We start from the raw sequence: 25,172 nt of genomic DNA, 5'->3' as shown, positions 1-25,172 counted from the left end.
CAGATATTCCAGACAACTCTTTGAAGTTCTGTGTCTTCTGTTGGGTCATTTAATAGAGCTAGTTTTTTTAATGAAGGACATGGACGTTTTTAAACAATGTATTCATTTTGTTTTAAAAACTCTAGCTTTCACTTCATTTCCAGCAGAGCGAGTGATTCCGCACAATTGTGTTTACATTGTTTTATAACATTAGAGAATATTTGCAAGCATTTTTTTCCTATAGAATTTAATGTGTTGCCGGTGTTACAATCTTGCTCCTGTTTTTCTTATTCTAGTAGAATGTAATGAAGGCCTTCCACCTGCATAGGTTTCCTAGGTGTCGTTATCAGGTTCAGATTGCAGAAAAAACAAAAAGCATTTGTTTTGTACATTATAAGTGTGCTGCAAAATTTGTGAAATACCGCAGAAAAGGTGCAAAGTATTGTATTTTAACCATCTCACATGAAATTTAATGAGTATGAGCAACAAATCGGTGTCAATTTCAGATATCCAATGCCCACAGCACTAATGGCCCCGATCCCCACATACTTACTTTGTAGGAGATTGTTTTAAATCTAGAGGCACAATAAGAATAGAAATGGAAATCTGTGTCCATACCTATCTTAATTAATCATAAATGCCTCAAATGTATATATTTGTAACACAATATTTCATTTTTCTTTTTGCAAAATTTGGAATTCAATTCCGCAATATCCAGAGGGTCTATAAAAATAGGCAAGATGGGCAGAGAGCGCGAAACACCTTCCTGTGTCCTCTGCTACCTGACCCTGCCGCCTTCGGGTCTGCCCCGATTGGTGGTACCCAGGCCCCTAAGGGGGCGTTCAGCATCGGCCGGCACCCCAACGACCTGGCTGTGCGGAGCCCTCGGTAGTGTGAAGCAGAGCTATCGGTGTAGCCTCCGGGGAGCCGGTGCCCGCGGCTGCAGTCTTCCTGTGCCGGGACACTACCCATTGATCTTGCAGCGACAGAGGAGCCTTGACGCCAAGACTGCCCCTGCCTGCCCCCCCCCTGCGAGGTGGACCCTGTGGTAAGCATCTGGTGCCCCCCCCCTCCTAAGGCCTGCTCTTGTCCTGGGCATGTGGTCCATATAAAACAAAGCCCATTGTGAGGGCTGTGCGGTCAGGGGTCACTGAAGTCCCTCCTTGAGCGCTACATTGGGGTGCTGCGCCCCCTCCTAAGTGCTTACCATGCTGACAGTGGTCAGGGGAAGGCTCCTGCGACACACCTACTGCACACACATTTCCGGACCCCCCCAGTGGCAGTCCGATCTGGGCTCCTGGCACCACCTGGCATCTTGCACAATGGCTGGAACCGCCGGAGTGATGTATAATCCAATCACTCCGAGATCCGCACTTTGCACCCCTCTGGGTGTCTCTCCTGTATTTGAAACATCGGGAGCGCCTTGGCTCACTACTCTGGTTCCCCTTTTGTGTTGGCTGATTCCTGATACTAAGGTCTGTACCTCTGCAAGAGTGCAGCCCATCTATACACCTTGGCGAGAAGCACAACCTGCAATTCACATTGGCCCCTGCCGCCTCTGTTTCGCCCTTGGGAACCTAACGCCATGAACAAAGTCACGTGTGTGGTGTTGACGGGCACTGGTGCACCTTCCAAGCACTGGTTCCCTTCCCTCACCTCATGATGCAACCTTGTGACTCTGTTACACAGTTGATGGTCGTGCAGAGTATGGGCTATCCCTCTGTCCCCAAATATCAAACTGACATCCACAGTAATACCTGTCAGAATGAATGTTAGGGCCAAAGATGGTAGTCCGTGGAGTCAGGACGCAGGAACAACCGGAAGAACCCCTGGAGCGCTGTAAGGGAAGGTATATGGTTATGTAATGTTACAGAATGCAGTATCTGAGTATAAACACCCGAACCACTGAAATACCTGTGAGTGTTGGAGCGTGGACCCAGGGAGGTTCTAAGGACAACAGGTCCGGGTGAAGCTTGATAAAGTCCTGGCAGGCAACCACCTAAGGCAGGACCGAGGTCCAAAACAAATAAGGGCTAGACACAAGGCAGTCCGTAGAGCAGCGTGGAGGTCGGCAACAGATGAACAAAGTTCCAAGGCAAGTTAGGGCAAGACACGAGGCAGTCCGTTATGGGAAAACAGTTCGGCAGCCAAATATATCCAAAGTTCCAAAGTTGACAGGGTTTAGACGAAGAATAATCCGTAGTACAAAAGCCGTGGTCCAAAGTGAAAAAAGTCCTGAACGAAGCGCGAGCGACACGTGATCCCAAAAGAACAGCTGTGAAGCAAGGCTGTCAGTAACTGGACTCCTTTTATCCGACGTAGGGAAACACGTGACAACGGTCACGTGACGCAAGTTACCAAGGCGTTGCAGTATTGCTAGGCAACTAGTCACGTGATCTGCGCCGTGTTGTGTCGGACAGTCCTCCGTGAACAGTGTGATTGTTTGTGATGAAGGAGCCTCCAGTTAACTTGCCACAAACGTGAAGGGCGATAAACTCCAGTTTTGTCAAGCGTGCCATGTCGTGCCCTACAGTGTGGAACCTGTTGAGGCAGTAAGGTACCTCTGTTGGGATGTGTGGATTTGAGTGCTGCTTGAGAGGAGGACATAGAGGGGCGTGTCTTTTGTGCGGGGGGCGGTGTGACAGACTCCCCTTGACACATTACTGAGCAATATGACTAAAGGCACAGGAAAGAAGCAATCCTCTATGAGTATGTGTGCCAAGGTCACCCCCAGGGCCCAGGGCAGAGCAGAGGGCGCTGGAGGCAGGGTATCATAACCCGAAGAACCCAGTGAACTGCAACGCATGGTGGAGTATATGCGTGAGGGGTTTAGAGCTATACATACTAAACTCGATGATATCAGCGGCACTATCTGCTCCATCAAGTCCCGCATGGATAAATTGGATGCTTGCATCATGGCGGTGGAGACTTGGGTGGGGAGAGCTTGTCAAAACAAGTGCTAGCAATTAGCAAAAATAATGAGGACCTGGAATCCCGCTTGAGGCGTAACAACTTGCGGATAATAGGAGTACCTGAGGATAAGATTGATGGCCCCATGGAAGAATTTGTTGAACGCACCCTCCTCACCCTATTGGATGCCCTAAACTGTCAACACAATTTGCTGTAGAACGGGCCCACCGATCACTGACCTGTACCTGGGGCTCCCACAAGGCCAATAATGGCCCGAGTACAAAACCATCCAGATAGGGATGCGCTGCTGCGGGCTGCTAGGGCTAAAGGGGAGTTGCTCCTGGGCTCCAGCAGGATCCACCTATACCTTGACTTTTTCGGTCACAGTTCAACAGTAGTGAAAAAGCTTTATGGCTGTAGAAAAAGACTCAGAGACTTGGGTGTCAATATGTTATGTTATACCCAGCCAAACTGCAGATCGAACATGCTGGAAAGATTTATTTCTTCACCATAACTGAGGAGGCCACAAAGTTCCTTGATGACCACTTTCCTGGGTAGACCGCTGCGGCACTACTTCATCAAGCGTGGGCCTCAGTTGTCGTCCCCCGTTGGTACATAAATACAACTAAGACTACCAAGAAATTAATTAACTGAGTCTCACTTAATTGATGTAATGTTCACTTGGTAATGTTCTCCTGCAACTGATTTACATGATGTAAGCAAGGCTGTGATGTGAGCTGGGCCAGAGTTGCCTTACAGCCCCCCCATGCAAAGCTGCAAATGTTGTTGGGTTTTTGGGGTTGGGGTATTCATTCCTCTGATTGGGAGAGGGATGGGGCGGGATGGGGTTCCCTGAGGGAAAAAAAAAAATGTGCTTGACATGTGTGTTACAATTTTGAAATGGTGGTACACCTTGGTAACTATTCTTGTGCAGCATTCTCGACTCGCCCATGCTGTGCTCCGGACATACACAACACACTGGCTAGATGTTGGCTGAGACACTGCGATGTATGAGCTGGAATGTGCGTTGTCTGGGCAACCCAGTTAAAATGCGTAGTCTCCAATTAAAATGTTGAACGGCACATGGTCTGAATTTTGTTTCTGCAGGAAACACATGCACTGGTGAGCGGCTGCGATGGGTTCCCTAAGAGCTCGGGTGCGCAGTGTTACTACACGACATATTCCACTCAGAGTCGAGGGGTCATGAGTGACACTTATCCATAGATTGATACCATATAAACATAGAATTGCACACCTGGACCCACTAGGTAGATACATGCTACTGTATGACGAACTGCTAGGTCAAGAGGTACTATTGATGAATGTCTATGGACCCAATGTAGATGATCCTGATTTCTACTTTCAAATGGCAGACATCCTGGCATTATATCCCTTGGTGCCCATAGTGTGGGTGGGGGATTTCAATACGATCATTGATATAAATCTCGATAGATCTGGGAGTAGACCTTGACAGTTATACTAGAGTGCAAAGTACTGTTGGCTGCCAGCTGCGTCGTCGCTTTGTCCTGGGACTTGGATTTGGACTTGGGACTTTGCCTACTTTGCCCTGCTTCCCTACTCGGAGCACGGCTGGTCTTTTCCATTCAACGCGCCCTCGACCGGAGGACGTCCTTTTTGGTTGCACAAAAGTGCCTGACTCAAGGAGTTCCTGTAGGAAGCGGGCCCGCCCCCTGTGAAGCCCCCCGCCCCTTCGAGCCTCCTTATCAAACAGCCTCTGGCGCACCCGCGCCGCGCACCGCGAAGTACTTGCAAAGTACTGTTGGCTGCCACCTGCGTCGTCGCTTTGCCCTGGGACTTGGATTTGGACTTGGGACTTTGCCTACTTTGCCCTGCTTCCCTACTCGGAGCACGGCTGGTCGTTCCATTCAACGCGCCCTCGACCGGAGGACGTCCTTTTTGGTTGCACCGAAGTGCCTGACTCAAGGTGACTGTTTCATCCGAATTATTGACCTTGAGTTATCATTGCGTGGGGTGCACCGGGCTGTGTGCCCATTGAATTTTGCTGGGTTGAGTGGCCAAACGGGCTCTGTGCCCTTCGACACTTACTGGGTTGGGTGGCCCTACTGGTGGAGTGTTGCCATTGGGAGTTGTGTTTTTGTGGGAGGTCCCACGGTTTTGAGTGCCTTACAACAGAACTCTAATCAGCGTGCTTTCTTTTCCTTTTTTTTTTTTTGAAGGAGTTCCTGTAGAAAGCGGGCCTGCCCCCTGTGAAGCCCCCCGCCCCTTCGAGCCTCCTTATCAAACAGCCTCTGGCGCACCCGCGCCGCGCACTGCGAAGTACTTGCAAAGTACTGTTGGCTGCCGGCTGCGTCGTCGCTTTGCCCTGGGACTTGGATTTGGACTTGGGACTTTGCCTACTTTGCCCTGCTTCCCTACTCGGAGCACGGCTGGTCTTTCCATTCAACGCGCCCTCGACCGGAGGACGTCCTTTTTAGTTGCACCGAAGTGCCTGACTCAAGGTGACTGTTTCACCCTAATTATTGACCTTGAGTGATCATTGCGTGGGGTGCACCGGGCTGTGTGCCCATTGACTTTTGCTGGGTTGGGTGGCCAAACGGGCTGTGTGCCCTTCGACACTTACTGGGTTGGGTGGCCCTACTGGTGGAGTGTTGCCATTGGGAGTTGTGTTTTTGTGGGAGGTCCCACGGTTTTGAGTGCCTTACAACAGACCTCTAATCAGCGTGCTTTCTTTTCCTTTTTTTTTTTTGAAGCAGTTCCTGTAGAAAGCGGGCCCGCCCCCTGTGAAGCCCCCCGCCCCTTCGAGCCTCCTTATCAAACAGCCTCTGGCGCACCCGCGCCGCGCACCGCGAAGTACTTGCAAAGTACTGTTGGCTGTTCGCGGGTCGCGGGGCGCCTCGAGGTGGAGGTGTGGTGCTTGTCACACCTTAAGAAGGGCTGGTGGCGAATCTCTCTAAGGGGCTCTTAGAGGTACGCCTCGTATTTGAACCAGTAGTTTGGAAATACTTATTGTGTGCCAGCAAGGAAGGTGTGTGTTTAGAGCAGAAGCACAGAGGGGCTATTCTATACTTCTCCTAAGTTTTTAGGTTCCTTCCTGCCGACGGGAGACTGTGGGCTAAAAGCATTTGATCCCGTCGGTTAGAGGTGCTTGCTCTATCATTTTGAATTACTGTATGTTTACCATCGTAAGTGTACAGTTCCAGGCATCCTGTAAACGTTTGGTTGCCGTTTGCTGTCACATGCGATTTTGTTGTCACGTCTGTTCCAAATAGGGATGATTTCTTTGCTATATGGTATAGAGTAAAGTTTCATACTTGAGCTAGCGTTGGACACCACTTCTTTCTGTTTGGAGTTGTTGCATTGGCTAGTGACTTTTACTTAAGCATTTCTTGTCACTACTGTGGAAGGTGTAGTTTTGTTCTTTCCTCAGGCTACATTGTGTATATACAAACGGGCGGGGTACTACAACTCGTACTTGAGGTGCGTTTAGTATTCTAGTATGAGCCCAATTCTTAGAAGTGGTTGCAAAACAGGTGCCACTGCGAAGACAACCAAGAATCACGCGGGGAATAGAACCCCTAGCAATTCCCTCCCATCGCCAACCGGAACCAAAAAAGCCTCTGTAAAAATGTCTAATTTTCAAGTGGAGAGCGTCACTAGGGTGGTTTCGGACAAAGTTTTTGTTAGTAATGCTGTAGTCCCCTCGTTAGAAAATTCTATTTCTGCCCCTGGGATTTCCAATTCCTTGGCTCAGCCAACATTTACCGTACAAGATGCTAACGACATGGATGGGGTGGTGGGTGATGTAGATGTGTTTTCCCAGGACCCAAATTGTGCCCTGGTCCATGAACAAGGAGGTCTTCCTTACAATTTAGACACCTCTATGATGGCACCTACTGTAATTAGTGAATTAGCAAAAAGAGTGCGCCTCTCTCTTGGCCCCTCTTCTCCCGCCTTGAGCTTGTTCCTTTTCCGGGAACAAGTACACTTCCACCTGCCAACAGAAAGAAACACAAATATTGACGTCAAGCTAACAGACCAGGCCTTAATGACGTCGGTGAAAGGTTTGCAAGCAACGCCTGTGCCTCATTATGACAACTTTCTAGTTGACGAGGGTTTGCCAACAGGGATGTTTCTTCCACCTAATATCGACCCTTACTCCCTTGGAAATGAGGATGCTGACTTGTCTGCTCCGAAAGGGGAAGCTAGATCGGCCTCTACTCCTGAAGATTCTTCTTCCATTACCCAGCAACATGAGTCTTTTAATTTTCCCGTCATCTCCCGCATACTTAACTTGTTGGACATGGGGCATGAGCTTACCCATTGTTCAATAAGGGAGATGCAGGGTTCGCTGGGATCCATGAAAGACAAGATGTCAAAATTGGAAGGCTATATCTTAGCTGACAATCAATCCAAAGCCTTCTACCTGGCTCTATTCGAAAAGATGTTGGCAAATGTCAATTCCACCCTGCAATCCTCGCGAGATGACATTTTGACCTGCTCACAAGGTACCCAAACTGTCTTTGGAATTCATCTTGCCTTCATGCCCCAACGATCCTATTCACAAGTAGTGCAGGGAGATAAGAGACTCACCTTAGATTATGGGGATTCAGAGGCCATTGACCTTTTTGAACTAGCTAAATTACAGCATGATCGGCTACTGCAGGTGGAACAACTCCTGTATAAGATGGCTGGGACTCCACCGCTCCAGGACGGACTTGCTTCTTTTACCAAGAGTCATGAAGCTGAAGAGGAGAGTGTCGTCCCTCTGGACAGTCCTTCGGTGTTGACGGCGCTCATTGATCCCCTGGTTACGATCTCTATGGTGGAACCTACTTCGACGTTGGAAGTCGAAGAGGGGCCAGTGGAACATGAAGGAAGGCATTTCATCTCTCGCAAGGCAAGAAAGTCTTTTTTACGAGCCCAAAAACGTCTCAAACAGACAAAGGCCATGCAGAGTAAAGTAGCCATCAATGCCCCCCCCAGGTAGGCCAGTGCAGATGCCCCTTGTACCCTGCTTACCACATATTGCTAATAATCTGAGTAACAACGACGATTTGGGTTTAGACTTGGGGGATCTTGACGAGGAAAGTAGGAAACACCTGCAGATTGCAGCCCTAAAAAGCGGGAATGTGCAGTTCCCCGCTGGTGCCGTTCCTAAGACACCAACGGCAAAAAGGCAACCGCTATTGCACTGTTTCTTTCCAAATATTGAATCGAGAAAAGTCCTTATTAGACAGCCAGTTGGCACAAAGGTGCCTCCAGTTGCAAGCCTTGCACCTGCCCCAGAGCCCACGGAATCTCCTCCTGGTGCGCAGGTGAGTGAATCGGTCGCCCTGCCAGCCATTGCTGCTGCAAGCTTAGCATGTCCCTACGTGCCCCCGCCACGTTCAGCCGGAGGTTATGAAGCTGTTGTTGCAATTTTGCCAGAGGCTGCCATCGACAGGGAAGCACATGAAGACTTGGCCCACCATCCCCAGTCTGCCCAGTTGCCGTCTGACCTGAGCCGGCATGGTGTAGTTGGGAATTTGCAGAAGTGCCCAGCCCCGGCAGTAGAGACCGCCAATGAGGCTTTGTCCTTTGCACAAACGCCCAAGGATATGAAATTAATCATTGGGTGGTCTAGTAACCCCGAGATTAATGGCCCTGCTCGGATTAATAGGTCATTCCTGATGAACTCTTTCTTTCAGATTCCAGCCTTAAGAAACTTATCACCCAAGGACCTGGATTGGGTTAAGCTGGCGACCCATAACAACCACAGAGTGCTCTGCAGAGTGCAATCCCAGATTATAACCAAAATGCTCTTGGAGTTCGCAGATGATTTTTACTTAATTGGGCTTGTTCCGCATCTGTTGTTTGGATATGGAAAGTGCTTGGGACTTTCTAGATTGGGTACCTGAGACGCCAAAAGAATGCCCCGCAGAACCCACTGCAGTCATTTTTGAAGCTCACGCCAACCAACTAGCGGTACAATTGGCCTCGCTCAACCAAACCCTTAGCGGTTTAGCGTGGTTGGAGCCTTTGCTAAAAGTGGCGGCAGTTATAAAAGGGCCTACTTCTGAATCATAACTGCACAGTCTCTCTGTTGCCTCGTGGAATTGCTGTGGTTTAAGCAATCTCGGGGCATGGCATAGACGGGCTGTGCCTGAGCAAAAACTTGACATTCTCTTTCTGCAGGAAACAACGGCCATGTGCGAACTCTGCCTGGATGGCTATACTTGCTTTTCGGTCCCTGCCTGTCGACAAAAATTTGGTCGCCCTGCAGGGGGAATTGCCATATTAATCAACAATGGCTTGAAGGCAGTGTTAGCCCTTATGGACACCTCTGACTCATGCCTATTGGTTAAGGCCTCGTTTGAGCATTGTTCTATCTCAACTCTTTTTCTCTTGTCAATTCATTGGAACCCAAACGCGGTGTCGTTGAACTCGCTTTTAGAAGATTTGGACTGTATGTTAGGTCTTGCGGCAGGCATATGTCCCGACCATGAAATTGTCATTGGAGGTGATTTGAATTCTTATCTGCCCCTCAACAATCCTGCATTGCCTACTCCCAACTACTCCGCCTATGCCCAACAAGCCCGCCGTAGAGGAGATACCTTGGCACTCTTTTTTAAGGAAAGGGGGATCTATCCTATACAACTTGCGAATCATTCAAGTAGATCGTCCTGGAGGCGTAGGCAAGCCGCATCCCTCATTGACTATTTGCTGGCCTCGAGTGCGTGCACTGGGCTCCTCGACCCTATCCTTATTCGGGATGTGGGTCTGAGCGATCACCATATGCTGACTTCACGCCTACACATTAAGAGTGTGGCCCACGAGGTTTCAGCCCCGGTTTGTCTGGTCAAAGGAGATAGGCACACTATCTCGGTAAACTGGCATCCGTCAGTGTGCCGGAAATTGGTGTACCTGGTTAACAGGGACCTGTTGGTGTCCCATGATGATTTTGCCTCTGTGGGTAACATGGAAAAAATTAATGAGATAAATTTAGCAATGATTCATGGGCACCTAGCCAACCTTTTGAAAGACTCGCGCGACAACAGCAACTTGCGTGACTTCCGTGATAATGTCGACGCAGTCGCACTATTAAAAAGTTAAAAAAACAGCAAGCTACACAAGCTGAAACGAATGTCGTTGTACATTTCCGGCTACATTAGAGAAAAGAACTACATTGTTGCCCGATTTAAAAGGCAATTAAAATCTCTTCGACAGGCTTCTTTCACTCTAGCCAATCAAAATATGATCGAGTTGCCATGCAAAAAAAGAACTCGTGAAGTATGGGCTATTCTAAGAAATCCGACGGGAAAAGTGGATACGCGAATGGATGCGTCCATCACAGGCGTAGAATGGGAGCAATTTTTTCATCAAAAATATGAAGTCCCTGAAACACACCGTCGGAAGCGCTGACAATGCAGCTGTCGTTCCCACGTGTTTGTCCGTGGGCTCTTAAAGATATCATATGGGCAATTGCCCAACTGAAATTTTCAAAGGCGGCTGGGCCTGACGGGTTACCTCCTTGTGTGTTCAAGGATGACCCGAATTTTTGGGCCAGGTACTTGCTGCCACGCTTCCAGCTGGTTTACGAATCCGGCAGAATTCCTAAATCATGGCTAAGGGCCAGAGTGATTACTATCCACAAAAAGGGTGCTTTAAGCAACCCGACAAATTTTAGACCTATCGCCTTAATCGACACATCAGCAAAAAAATTTGCAAAGCTGGTTCTCTGCGAGCTGGAAGTGCCTCTCCCATTTTTGCAAAAGCCCAAATCGGCTTTCGGAAAGGAATGGGCACCCAGTTAAACGCCTTGACTCTTGCCCATCTTCTACACGCTGCCCATTCTAAGACTACTGCCACCATATATATGGCAGCATTAGATCTCTCAGCTGCCTTTGATAATGTCTTACGAAATCGTCTGTGGCAGAAGATGTTAACTTATGGTATTCCCGCTGCATTAGTAGCAATAATAGCAGACTTGCATCAAAACACGTTTTACAGGGTCCGTATTAACTCGGAGGGGCTTCTATCAGACATCATCCCCACGTGTATAGGGGTGAAACAGGGGTGCAACTTGGCAGCGGTTTTATTTAATCTCTATCTGGCGGATATCGAGCAGATATTTCTAGGTACCAACTCCTTCCCGGTAGCATTGGGTAAACTTCGGCTACACTGGTTGGCTTTCGCCGATGACGTAATCCTATTCGACAGGGTCCCTTTTGGTCTCCAAAATAAATTAAATACCTTTTATGAGTATTGCACTCTTAATAACATGACCATCAATCCAGTAAAATCTCAGATAATGGTTTTTACTGCTAAAAAAAAAGACTAAAATTCAACTTTGTGATTAATGAGCTTCCCATCACAAAAAAAGAAGAAATAACCTACCTAGGTTACCACCTGTCGAATGGAGCGTCTGTCGGTGCATGGCGCACAGTGCTGAATTCTAAGCTGACTCCCTTGCTGGTCCAAATGAGAATCATTTTTCGAAGATACTGTAGATTCTCCCTCAGCCCCTTGTTCCAATATTATACCCTGAAGGTAGAACCTATTCTGCTCTATGCAAATGATGTCTGTCTTGTGAACTTGGGGCCTGTTTTAAATTTGCTCCAAGGTAAATTGTGGAAAACTATCTTGGATTTGCCTGGTTATCTCCCCAATCCTATCATTCTACATGAACTGGGTCTTTATCCTTTAGCAGACAAATATCAGTGGCGTATGGTAAATACCTTTTGTAAAATGCTTACTCCGCCTCCAAACTCCCTCTATGAGGATTTCCAAACAATGTTAGCTCAAAAACATCCAACTTCGATGTGCGAGTTTAACGCCCGAATACAGGCTATTTTAATCTCTTTGAACATGTCACAACAAGACCTAATAGATCACCCGCATATGGTCAAAATGCGTTTTTTTAAAAATTCATGGGCTCACAATTCGGACTTGATCGGGGGTTATTCCTCCTTTTCTACCTATGCCACATTTAGGCAGGCTGTCTCCCCTGGACTACCATATTTATTATGTTGCCCTGATAAAGCGGCAAGAAGAACCTACATGCGCTTCCGCTTCGACCTAATCCATACGCCCTATCGGATCAGGAATTGGTCCGTTTATAAGGCCCAGGTACAGTGGGAAGTGTGCAGATTCTGTCTTAAGCCTTCCGAGAGTGAAACCCTGGAACATCTTTTTATGTATTGTGACTTCTTCGACAATCATAGGCGTCGTTGTTTGGGTGCCTTTTTGTATTCACACTCTACCTTTGAACGTCACTTAGTTTGGCTTCGTTGCATGCAGGGTAATACCACCTCAATTATTCTAGCAACAGTTAGACTTGTTCTGCTCATCGAAGAACAGCTGCTACAACACAACTTGGCCTTACGAAGTGTGCAGGTGTCTGAGGAGTTGCATGGAATCTGGCCAAATGTTTGTATCGTATTTATGAGATACCACTTGTTTTCTAGGAGCAGGTGCTGGGGCCATTGTCATCATTTTGATCGTCTTAGAAGTGGTGTTTTCTATGAAGTTGTTTTATAGAGTTTCAGTGTAAAATGCTCTCTCTTCTAATGTGGGTATAAAGAAAGCTCCAAGATGCTTGGTGTCTGTTTTCCTCTTTGGTTAAAAGGACCCTACATGGTGCTCATGGTGACGGTCTAAATTTTTTAAATTTAGTATTTTTCTGCTACCCCCTAGAGTTGGAGGTGACTTTGACGGTTGTTGAGTCCCTTTTAGGCTTTTATGTGTTATGTATGTGTGAATATTGTTGTTTTGTGTCAAGAGAGACAATATTGATTTGTTTTAACATTTGTAATACTTGATTTTAAGATGTAATATTTGTAAAGGTGTAAATTAATTTTGCTACCAATACAAATTGAAATTAAAAAAAAAAAAAAAATAGAGTGTCTCACCAGCCTGGGAATGGTGAATGCCTGGAGACTACTAAACCCGACATCCCATATATACTCCTTCTATTCCACAGTATACGACTCCCACTCACGCATTGATATGTGGCTGGTCTCTGGTGACTTCATAGGGCATGTGGGAACTGCTAGTATACTACCTAGAACCTTTTCAGACCACTTCCCAGTCACAATGTCATTAATACATAGCACTGCAGATAGAGTGAGGCGCGTCTGGAGACTTAAGCCACAAGCACTACCTGACCCCGTATTTGCAGCCGAAATAGGGAAATGTGTAGAGGAATATTTTGAGATCAATGCAGGTTCTGTCAACTCCGGTGCAACTCTGTGGGAGGCCTTTAAAGTCTATATCCGTGGTATGGCCTTGGCTAAGGAATCTGGGATGTTGAGGGTGATAAGGTGCAATATCCTGGATTGTGAGACCACACTTCACCAGCTTCAGCAGCAATACACATCACTCCCTACTGCTATCACACTGGGTGACATCAAGTCGGAACTTGACAACTCTCGTGACCATGCTGATAGGGAAATGAAGTTTCTTGACTACCCTGGGTTGGCAAAGAAATATGGTGAGGGGGATCACCCTGGCAGGCTACTCGCTAGGGAGAATGGAAACCATCATGTTCCTTCGGCAATGGCCCACACGCAGTCTGAGTTGAATCAGGTATTCTGCTCCTTTAATGAAAGGCTCTATGCAAATTGCGATGTTGCGTCTATCCCCAACATTGAAGCATTCCTAGAGGGCGTACGACTATCTGTGCTATCCGATGAAGCAATGGAAGCACTAGAATGGCCAATGACCCACTTGCTGCCCTATGGGATGAGTCCTGTGCACTTGTAGCGCTCCCCCCCTCACTGCGTGAAGCGGTTATAATCGTCTTACTGAAGCCTGACAAGTCGGCAGCGCAGTGTGGGTCCTACTGACCCCTCTCACTCAACACTGATGTGTAGATATTTGCTAAGGCACTGGCCCTGCGACTTGCTCCTTATATGAAATACATAATCCACCGGGATCAGGATGGCTTTGTCCCTGTGCGGTCAACGGCGCTCAATTTGAGGCCTCTATTTAACATCCTTGCTCAAATAAGCCAGACAGCACAGGCGGTTGCAGCAACGCTAGATATTCAAAAAGTCTTTGATTCAGTATCTTGGCAATTCCTCTGGGTGGGACTGGAGAAATGCAACTTCGGTCCGCGCTTTATCTCGTGGGTGCGCCTGTTATATACACGCCTTAGGGCCAGGGTCAGCGCAAATGAGCAACTTTATACTTTTTTTGACACATGTAGAGGGACTCGGCAGGGATGCCTACTCTCGCCTTTGATATTTGCGGTAGTGATGGCGCTTCTGGCCGACTGGATCAGACACAAGCATGCGCATAGAGGAATTAGGCTTTTAGGTACACCCGAAATAATATCACTTTATGCAGACGATGCATTATTATTTGCATGTGATCCGGACATACACTTTGCTCCAGTTATGCGTGATGTCTTGCCTTTGGGACCCTGTCTGGGCTTTAAGTCAATTGCACCAAGTCCTAACTATTTCCATTACCGGATGCGACTACAGCCCCACAAGACCTCATGGGGTTTGCCTGGTCCCCCCAAGAGATTAAATACCTGGGAATTATGGTTGCATGACACTTGGCCACGCTATATGAGCGTAACTACGGGATATACTTCCCCTAACTCCTAGACAAGCTCCTGCGGTTGGGGAGACTCCCCATCACTATCACCGGGCAGGTATTACTCCTTAAAATGACTATCATGCTAGCTTTTCTCTATTATTTTCTAAATGTGCTACTATGGCCGGGGTCAGAGTTCTTCAAAACGCTGAAAGCGCAATCAATAACTTCATGTGGTCCGACTGAAGTGGGACACTTTGACCAGACCATACAATCAGGGTGGCCTTGTGGCACCCGATCCTGAAAAATACTGGATAGCAGCACAGGCACAATACACAACCTATTGGTTCGGTGAAGTGTCCCCTCACCTGCATGTTAACATCGAACGGCGCGCAGCTGGTACTCGTGCTGTACGCTCCCTGGTGCTACCACCACCAAGGAGGGGATCCGAAGGGACAGGCCCCGTCGGCATGACGGCCCTGGCTTGGGGTAAGATATGGATGTTGATAAATATCCCCCGTTTGTTCCACTGAGATCTTCCACTATGGCACTGCCTCCCGACATTCCCAAAAATAAGCAGGAGTGATGAACGCAAATGGGTACTAGATGGTTATGCCACATTGAAAGATGTGTACGATATGGGATCCTTTATTGCTCTGGTACGGCCCATGGTAAAGTGTCCAGGATATACAACTTGCTACAGAACCAGGGCGATAAACCACTTACTAAGCTTCGAAAGACCTGGTCCGTAGACTTAGGCAAAGACATCACAGATGAAATCTGGGAGGCCATGTGTACACAAACTAATCATTTAACTCCAGATTCCGCTTGATACAATTTAAACTACTACACAGGTACCATTATACCCCTGCTAGACTACATCACATTTCACATAACCAATCTTCCCACTTCCCTAGGTGCCGTGCCGAGGAGGCGGGATACTTCCACATGATATGGGACTGCCCAAGGGCATTCAGTTCTGGGGTTTGTGACACTATGGCCCTCATTACAACCCCGGCGTTAACCAATGGCGCTTTTAGCGCCATGGTTAACGCCGGTAACTTAATGATTCTGCCATGGTGAAATGGGGAATTATCACCCCATTCCAAGGTTGGTGGGGCGGTAATTCCCCATTTGCCATTGGCCCTTCCCCATTCCCATTTTTGCCCCATAGGGCTCAATGGGAAAGGGGAAGGCGGTAATTACGGTACCGCAAGTTGCGGTACCGTAATTACCTTCAAGGTCCCTTTGCGGGTCCCTACCTTAACGGCTGGTCCAGACCAGACGTTAAGGTCGCGAGCCGCAAAGGGACCTCGTAGTAAGGCGTTAAGGGGTTAACGGCGCCGCAACCTTTTACGGCGCCGTTAACCCCTTAATGCCTGGGTCGTAATGACCTCCTATGTCTAAGATGTTTGACTGCACTATCGACCCTGACCCGATGACCTGTTTGTTCCACAAACTCACACTCCCCTGCAGTAGCTACCATAAACTTGCCAGTGTCTGTATGCTGCTGGCTGTTCGTTGCATACTGATACTGTGGCTACGCCCTGCAGACCCAAAGATTGCGCAGTGGTTGCGTGTTGTTACATGGTCCTCTGACCAGGAGGAACACTGGTTCTCCTTGTAACTGTTGAACAGCAAGCCGGTTGATATTTAGCCCCCTTCTCACGCTTATCTACAGTGCCTACATGGACATGATTCTGATACTGAATAATTGGATAATCTATTGTTTGCTTCTAAGTGTATCCTTACTGGTTGTTTGATCTCTGCATAGTCCTGTACAGATCTGCTGTTTGCGCTGCCTTGCCCTATTGGCGTTGTAGAAATGCTGTGCATGAACTGGTGTAATGTAACCATTGTACTGATGTGTCCTACCATCTTTTTTCCTCCTGCTGTAATGTTTAGCACTCATAAAGAAAAGTTAAAAAAATTTAACAAAAGGCAAGATAGTCTTCTGCACACTAAGCAATGGCTGGGGGTGGGGGTAGTTCTGGGGCAACGTGCTTAACTTGGAAGCAAGACAACGCAGTGCAACACAGGTTCGAATCCCGATCCTGCGCTTTGAAAATTAAGCAATTTATAAAAGAACAATTATAATTAGTACATAAAAGGGAGCAAGACAAACCACTTCCTTACTGCAAAACTTTGTCACTGCACTGAAGGATGAGTTGGGAAGGCTCAGAGGGGAGAATGGGATAAACCTAAAATAATAGCATTAGCATCATACTATAAATGAGTCATAAAAAGGAGGTCACTAGACTCGGACAAATTAAAAGAAGGTGGAGGGGTACGACAGCGAGTTCCAGAAGCAGATAAGTAATTGCTAGAAGAAGCAATTTCTCCTGAGGAGCTAGGAAGAGCGATTGATGTCTTACAACGGAATAAAGCCCGCACAGATGGGTTTAGGAATGGCAACAAAAAGGTCTACAAAACAAGCAGTTAAGTAATTGCTAGAAGAAGCAATTTCTCCTGAGGAGCTAGGGAGGGCGATTGATGTCTTACAACGGAATAAAGCCCGCACAGATGGGTTTAGGAATGGCAACAAAAAGGTCTACAAAACAGCACTGATGAACCGTTAGCCAAGCTATTCAGGGATCAAAATAAAGAGTTATTGAGCAGGAGCTAAAAGCAGCTCGTAGGTCTCAGACATCCCCCATTAATCAGGAGCTTATACATAGCAATTTGCAATTCTAACTTCCACCTGAGATGCACTGTGTAATATTTTGCCCACTATACATGTCACAACCTGAAGTGATACAGATATGACTCCCACTTTGGGTGTTTCTTCACTCTGAGAAAGTCTTGAACACGATGTAAAAAAAGACTTTCCCCCCAAGAGCGCAGCCTGCAGGAATTTAAAACACCTGACAGGCCGGGGGCTTGAGTGAAAATGCACGAGCAGCAACAACAGAGCTAAGGGAACAAAGAATAATACAACAGTTCAGAAAAGCAGCCAGGAATGCCGGAATACAGCAATCACCACCAACAATTACCCACTCTTACCTGCTCTGTAAAGAAGAAGGCCAGCATCCTACTTGTAGTCAGTGGGAAAGTGATGGGCTGTGATTGGTGAAGGAGGAAGTCCCAAATCCAGAAAGGCTTTGCAGAGCCACCTAACCCGAACGGCACGAGGGCGCAAACTAAAGTAATAGTCCAGAACCAATCCAAAGGACAAAATCACCAGAGTGTCCCAAAGAATTATAAAGCAATCCAACAAGTGAACAGTTAAGCAGGAGAGCGTCCAAATAGGTCACCGATGTGTTCAGGGTAATGATCCTTGTGATAAGCAGGAGAGTGTCCCTGGGAATCCAGAAGAAAAGGCTTTGGTGAGTCAGTGGGGATTAGGTGAAGAAATAAATGGAGCGAGGTGTAATAAGAGAGCACACGGAAAGAGCTTGAATCAGGGCTTTTAGTGCTATGAATACTAAACGCTATCCCCCACGGAGAGCAAGGCCCAGAGTTCAGAGGCGTCACACAAAAGGGCTAAACAGGAAGAAAGTCGATGGAGCATGTATCGGAGTTCGGTAACCATGGGGAACAGCAGAGGGAACCAGGCGCCGAGAGACCAAAAGGACAAAGGCAGTAGAGCATTCCTTGTTGACAGACTGGGTCGTAGTAACAGGATATCAAGAATAACGGGATACAAAGTACTCGTAACTATTTAGTTAAGGAGCACCCGTTATGTGAAGTGACAGGAATTAAATACTCAAGCCGCGCGAAGACGTGAAAGCACGTTGCGTAGGCGTCACGTGACCGCGGGAAGGAGGACTGATGGGAAGTGTAGTTTGATGAACCCTGTGGACCGAGTGGAGTTGTGAGAGATACCAGGGTAGTCTCCAGGTGTTGACAGGCATCCCCAGACGCCACCACCTAGGAAACCACGGTATGACAATACACGACTTGTTCTGCTTTAAATGTATTATACATGTATCCTAATGCACATTCATACTCATTCCCAAACACACACTTAACATCACATAGGTATGTGTGTATGGCACCAATTGGCATGAATATGTGAAGCTAATCAGGCTCTATTAACTTAGAAGCAGGAACTAAATTGTGTCCAGCTCCTCGAAATGTCTAACCCTGCTACTCAACACAATTAGCTTGGTAGGAGTGGTTCACAAGCGATGGAAATGTCAACTACCATGCTAGTATTAAAGTCAGGGAAGGACCATCGGAATGGGCAGCATATCGACCTATAACTCTTCTCAACAGTGATGCTAAAATATATGCAAATATTTTAGCAACCCGTCTGATGTGCATATTCACTGGAATAGTTCACCTGGATCAAACAGGATTAATCCTGGAGTATAGTACGTAGGACAATATTAGAAGGGTCATAAACGTAATTAATGGAGGAGAACCGGCCAGAAATGTGCATTGCTGGCATCAGACATCCAGCGGGCATTTGATATCTTAGATTGAAAATATACAGAACTAGACTTAGGAGCCTATGGTTTTGGACTGAAGTTTGCCAAGATGGCATTAGCAAATTACAAGACCCGGACCATCAGAATTAATGTTAATAGGGAATTGACAGAACCTATTCACTTTTGGAGAGGAATGGGGCAGTGCTGCCTGCTACCCACCCTTGCCTTTGCCCTAGCTATAGAACCCCTGGCCTGCCTAATACGGAATGACAATAGGACAAAGGGGGTGACTTGCACAGGGCAGTAACGTAAAATAGCATTATATCTGGGGGACCCGAGATATTCCCTATCAGTAACCCTGAAGGAACTGCACTGGTTTGGTAAGGTTTGGGGATTCACTCTAAATTATGGGAAAGCTAAGGCTCTCAACATCACAGAGGACCCATAAGTGAAGGAGGAGCTGAAGAGGGTGCCCCCTATAATGCGGGTGGAAGAGAAGGTGGAATATTTAGGAGCTACCATAACCCAAACATATGAAGGATTATATAGGGCCAATGTCCCAGAATTCTGGGACACTGCCCTGAAAGATATGAGGTGTTGATACCTACAAGAATGATCCTTGTTTTCTAGAATTGCAGCTATTATATTTAGAGCCTTGCCTATAGTCATCCCATTTTAAAAGATTAAACTCCTGCAGGGGGAGATCTTCTCATTCATATGGAATAAAAAGCGGCATAGGATACAGCAATCCATACTAATATGCCCCCCGCTTCCCCATTGTGGGCAGGCGTGAGTCACAGATATCGGGAAATATCTACTAGCAGAACGAATTCTGCCGATGATGGAGTGGGCCTTGAATCCTGGATGTAAATGGTGGAAAGATGTGGAGCAGCAGGCTGCATCCAACCCTCCATCGAAGATTCCCTTTATTTGTGGTGGGGTGAAGGACAGAGGAGGATACCTACTGTCCTCATCAAAATGTGAATTGCATTACTGGGTCAGGTGACTGAGACTAGAGGGGATTAAATTGGGTCTTGGACATCTATCACCAATAACTGATGATCCGGAATACGCCACAGGGATGGCCAAGAATTATTATGATTGATGGGAAAGAAATCGATTGCTCACCCTGGCTAACATGTATGCAGAGGGAAGACCCCTGACATTTGTATCTTGTAAAGAGAGGTTTACAATAGGGCCACTGGATATCTCCTAGGGAAGTGATCCAAGTTGGTTGCAGGAATCTGGGAGGCTTAGAATTGACAGTAAGGCCTGGGTCAATAAGGGCAAAGAGCTCTAAATTGTACAAACCGACAAATAGGGGGGCCCCTGAGGACAATTCTTTCTAATGCCTAAACAAGAGCCACACCTATTGGCTTTGCTAATGCTTGCTATTAACAGGCATTCAGTGCAAGGACACACATTCTGATTATAAATCAACTGCCTGAAGGCACACTTGGTTGAGATATTTTTATTACACCAGGAGCTGGTCTGTAATTGCTAATATGCCATTAGATTACTGAAGACTGCTAAAAATGACATAGGCTACCCCTTAAAAGAAGCACAGAGCTCGCTCAAAGGGAACCCTGGGGGAAGGATTTTTAGATAGAGCGAGGCATGTAGTGGTTGAGAATGGGTATAGGGACTAGCATGGCCTTGAGCGGTCAATGGGTGGATAAATATCCAAACAATACCCACAGCATGTGTGCCCCCCACACATTCCATATCTCTACTCCTAGCTTCAATTGCCATGTAAATAGTTGCAGCTTATAGTTGGTGCTTAACGTGCCACTTAATTGGCAACTTCTAATTCCAGCGCTCTGAAATTTCAAGGGGGCCATGTGTGAGAAGGCCACCCAGTCCTATTGCTTCCCCTTTGGAACCTGGAACTTGTAGTTTTTTCTTTCCCATTTGATATTCAGGAAACCTACAAGTTCCAGAATTCCAAGCAAAGCAGGACTGGATGGCCTTTTCACACCTCACATGGCCATGGGAAACTTGAAAGCGCTGTGGTTCGGGCCTCTGTGCCACTTTAAGACTTAGGGCCTCATTACACGGTAGGCGGTAACCATGGCGCTATTAGCGCCATGGTTGCCGCCGGTATTTTACCTTGTCCGCCTTGGTGGATGGCGGAATTACCGCCCTACTCCAAGGTGAGCGGGGGCGGTAATTCCCCATTCACCAAGGCACTTCCCCATTCCCATTTTTGCCCCATAGGGCTCAATGGGAATGGGGAAGGTGCTAATTACAGTACTGCAAATTGCGGTACCGTAATTAGCACCAAGGTCCCTTAGCGGGCCCGTTCCTTAACGGCTGGTAAAACCAGACGTTAAGGTCGGGTCCCGCAAAGGGACCTCGTAGTAAGGCGGTAAGGGTTTACCGGTACCGGTGCCCTTACCAGTACCGGTAAACCCTTACCGCCTACCGTGTAATGAGGCCCTTACACATTTGAAATCGGACTGCAATATCCATGAGCTGAAACATACTTCAAGAAAGAATTTTGATTTGCCTTCATCTGCAAACCAATGTTTAGGGTGGTATATTGTGATTTGCCCATAACCATTTTCCCCTCCCATCTCCCCCCATTCCAGTCTCTAAAACGGGGTAAACTGAAAATAAAAAGTGTTGCTGTACATATTTCAGCAAAGAATATGGGAAATGCAAAGATTTGTCACTTGGCCACTCAAAAAGTAGTCACAAAATTGTGTGCGTAAGTTTAGACAAACTAGAAATGGAGCACACAGCATGCAGAAAACACATGGGCCTCATCACGAGTTGGGCGGTAACGTCGGCACTATTACCGCTGGTGCTATTAGCCCTACCGCCAACCCCCAGGCGCTATTAGCGCCGGATCATGGGTTTGGCGGAACAGTTAGTGCCCATTCTCCATTGGGCCCATTCGGGAATTCCTCATTCCCCATTGGGCGCAATGGGGAAAATTTGCGCTCTTACTGCCGGCGGATTTCCCGCCGGCGGTAATAGCGCCGAAAATCAGCAAATTTGCAGTGGATTTCCACCCAGCCCCACAGCTGGGGGGAAATCCGCCAAGGCCATGATCTGGTGGACCCTTAAATGCGGCGGTAATAGCGCTACCGCCGCATTTAAGGGTTACCGCCAGACTCGTGAAAAGGCCCATTGCATTAAACTATAAAATAATCAAGGAGATGGAACTATTTACCTTTTGAAAACTTACACTGTGCAAATGCCCGAGTCAGCACAGAAAAAAACACTGAAACAACACTGGTTACTAATGAATATCTTTCGAAAATCAATATTGTGGCTTTTCTTACCCATCATCCACTACATGTTTGGACCAATAATTACCAAAAATATTCTGGTAATGGAGGTCAGGCGTGAATAAGACGGTTTGCAATTTCATTGGATACAGCTTATTTATTGAGAAACAAGGCAATGGATACCTACTTAATAAATTGATAGATCTAAAGAATACATTGCCTCAATAGAATGAATGCAATAATGGTGAGCAATGAGCACCACAGGTTTAAAGTCACTCATGAGCATTCACAAATCAAGACATGTTATTGTAACCAGAAAACATATCAGGATTAGCACATTTTAAAGTGTGGAATATGCCTTGTATAATAGTCAAATGAAATCACATTACTTTACAGATGTGATACTGCTCGGAGTGAGTAGTAAGACAAAAATAAGATAAAACTGGTGGTTTTATCAGTGCTTGTTTTTAGCAGTACGTTGCTGCAAGGACCAGATATAAATCAAGGGGCTGCAGGCACACTTGGTTAAGACATTGGGCCTCATTACACGGACGGCGGTAAGGAAATAACGTTACCGGTAATTGAATACCGGTAACGCTAAATTTCCTATCCAATTACGACCCGGACTTGCCGCTATTAGCGCCATTGTTAAGTATGGTGGCACTAATAGCGGAAAGTCCTTGGGCGCGCGACCCCCAGGCCGGAAATAGCGGCATGGCGATAATAGCATCCCATCACAAGGTAGGCGGACATGGCAATAGCGGCATGGAAAAGACCCCAAAACCCCCTACCGGCATGGCGCTAATACCGGCATCGCGAACCACCCGTTAAGAGACCTGAGCAGTGTGTCCACCTGCCACAGGTGGACACATCCAGCACAGGTGTAGGCGATGGAGACTGTGGCAGCACAAAAGGGCACACCACACCCCTTCCCACACCCCTTCCCACACAAAAATGCTTCCAATACTGCCCGCATTACATGGGCTGGAGGATATGATTGCAGTGCGGCAGTATCAACAACAGGCAGCACAGAGGAGACGCAGGAGGAGTACGAGTAGGAGTAGGGTACGACAGGCGCAGCAAGCACCAGCAGGGCACCCAGAAATACCACAGAACCAGCAGGGTTAGGACAAGAAAATTGCACATAGCCGTACCAGCGCTGTGATGGACCAGGCATCTGGCCTCTACAACACACAGCACTGCTCCCTAAGCGTGCCGGGCGAAGCCCTCCTGTACGGCCATGACAAAGTGCCGAAGACAACCATGGCATGTGTGATGCGGGACTAAATTTACATCAGACGGAATGTGCCTATGCCACCTGACATGCAAGCGCAAGATGAGGATGATGTGGATGGTGATGAGGATGGCCGAAAAGGCCCGCAGGGACATGCAAGTGGCAATGTCCAGGAGGGACACGATGTGCGTCAGCATCTGATGTATCAGATTCCATGACATCCAAGGTATGACCATTATGCATAAAGATGGGTATTACTGCCCTGATACATGTGGTCAGTCCCACAAAGAATCATCTCCCCAATACAGTACACACACACAATGATGAATACCAAGCCAGTGTAAAGTTTTCAACAGTGTATTGTGAACAAAAGACAACAATAAGTGCATGGCCCCAACTGTGAAAACACCCCTACCTCCCTCCCTCCCCCCACAACACTCCCAAAAACACCCCTACCCCCCTCCCCCCACAACACTCCCAAAAACACCCATCCTCACCTCCCCCCACAACACTCCCAAAAACACCCCTACCCCCCTCCCCCACAACACTCCCAAAAATACCCCTACCCCCCTCCCCCCACAACACTCCCAAAAACACCCCTACCCCCTCCCCCCACAACACTCCCATGTGACCCTCATGGTATGAACGTGTCCTTCTCAACATGTTGCACCTAGTCCTTGCCCTAATTGTCAGTTCCTGCCCTGCCATTTGGTGGTTGTGATGTGGTGCGCCTCAGGTTGCGCAGAGACTGGCGTAGGGGGCTAGTTTGCCGGGAACTCCCAGAGGAGGTGGTGGCCGGTTCATCCTGGGTTGTGAGTGGGCATCAGCGCTCAATTGCGTCTGCTATACAGTGCATGGCCTGCCTGAGTTGGCTCATTTCGTTGCAGAACCTGTCGTTGCATGCCTCCATGCCCTCCCTTGTCTGCTGTGCAAGAATACCGAGGTCCTCCCTCAGACGGCCTACCTCAGCCACATGCTGCCCTACTAGGCCAGTGATCTCCGTCTGCCTCTGAATGATGGCTGTGAGGTCATGTTGCATGGTGGGTGCTGGTGGGATGGCTGATGCGCCTTGTTCCATGGCACTGGCCTCAGGTGAGAATACCTGGGGGCTCCATGACCCTTTAAGGGTGGGGGTGGGTGACCCTCCTTGGCTACCCGGACCTGTAGACAACCTCGGGCTTGCCAGTATGGAGCGTGTTGGTCTGGGGCTCTGGCTTAGATCCACAATGCCAGGTGCCTCCTCCTCATCCGAAAGTGGGGCAGTGGCTGCTGCCTCACCCGTTGAACTTGTGGCAGCAGAGTGTACTCCCTCAATGCTGCCTTCACTTGCTGGGAGACACACTCGCGTGGGTGCCGCGACGGCAGCAGGCATGGCCTCTGGCTGTGTTGAACTGGTGCCCCTGCTGCCTTTGTCCCTCTGGTCATGGTCACTCCTCCTGGTTCCCCTTGAGGATGTGGCGGTGTCCCCTGTGGCATCCCTCCTGGCTTTTTTGCTGGATGTGGGAGCAGGTGTCGCAGTGCATGGCTTATCAGTTTTTGTGTGTGATCCTGTAGGGGTGAGAAATGGGGATATTCATCATTCATGGGTCGACCTGCCTTATGCTGAATGATTACGTCATGACATTCTATGCATTTGGGGCTCTTTAGTGTGGATGCAGGTAATGGGGATGTTGGGTGGGTCATGCATAAATGGATCTGGGTTGAACGGATATGTGGTTCTGCATGCATGTCTGTTGGTGGCTGGATCCACGACATTCATATGGACACATGATTGGGGGGCCCATCACACTTCACTGTGCATTGTTGGGTGCATACACTCACCTCCATCGGACGAAGTGGGCACGCCATGCTCCATTTCTCCTACTCCCTCTATGCATTCCACTCCGATTGTGGATGCACAGGTCTCCTCCCACTCACAGAGCTTAATAGGCGATT

General features: G+C 47.8%; 1 protein-coding gene across 1 annotated transcript in view; it reads right to left on the bottom strand.

Moving 5' to 3' along the window:
• The window catches only part of ELMO2 (engulfment and cell motility 2), a 1,054,165-nt gene extending 1,036,634 nt beyond the window's left edge, over positions 1-17,531 (bottom strand). The window contains exon 1 of the mRNA XM_069651200.1: positions 17,398-17,531. The gene's annotated coding sequence lies outside the window, so the exon portion shown is untranslated. The remainder of the gene's footprint in view (positions 1-17,397) is intronic.
• Between the last annotated feature and the right edge of the window lie 7,641 nt (positions 17,532-25,172).

Source organism: Ambystoma mexicanum, chromosome 3p, assembly GCF_040938575.1.
Source record: "Ambystoma mexicanum isolate Mex_15411 chromosome 3p, UKY_AmexF1_1, whole genome shotgun sequence".
NCBI classification, from domain to species: domain Eukaryota; kingdom Metazoa; phylum Chordata; class Amphibia; order Caudata; family Ambystomatidae; genus Ambystoma; species Ambystoma mexicanum.
The sequence above is the reverse complement of the archived record's forward strand: the minus strand, read 5'-3'. Positions and strand labels throughout refer to the sequence as shown.